Genomic DNA, 683 nt, shown 5'->3' on the forward strand with positions numbered 1-683 from the left:
TATGGTCTCTGTATGAGCCTCAGATTCCTTAAGTTCCTCAATTGAGAACTCCTTTTTGTCCTTGGGACGTCCCAAGAGGTTTTCTTCATTGGGATTCACGTCCTCCTCCTCCTCTATGCATTCGGCCACACTATGTATGGTTATGGCCTTGCACTCTCCTTTTGGGTTCTCCTCTGTATTGCTTGGGAGAGTACTAGGAGGAGTTTCAGTGACCCTTTTACTCAGCTAGCCCACTTGTGCCTCCAAATTTCTAATGGAGGATCTTGTTTCAGTCATGAAACTAAGAGTGGCCTTAGATAGATCAGAGACTATGTTTGCTAAGCTAGAAAGATTCTGCTCAGAATGCTCTGTCTATTGCTGAGATGATGATGGGAAAGGTTTGCTATTGCTAAACTTGTTTCTTCTACCATTGTTATTATTGAAGCCTTGCTTTTGTTGATCCTTCCATGAAAAATTTGGATGATTTTTTCATGAAGGATGATAGGTATTGCCAAAGGCTTCACCCATGTAATTCACCTCTGCCATTGCAGGGTTCTCAGGATCATAAGCTTCCTCTTCAGAAGATTCTTCTTGAGTACTGTTGGATGCATTTTACAATCCATTCAGACTCTGAGAGATCATATTGACTTGTTGGGTTAATATTTTGTTCTGAGCTAGTATGGCATTCAGAGCATCAATTTCAA

Source organism: Arachis hypogaea, chromosome 1 (assembly GCF_003086295.3).
Source record: "Arachis hypogaea cultivar Tifrunner chromosome 1, arahy.Tifrunner.gnm2.J5K5, whole genome shotgun sequence".
Classification (NCBI taxonomy): Eukaryota; Viridiplantae; Streptophyta; class Magnoliopsida; order Fabales; family Fabaceae; genus Arachis; species Arachis hypogaea.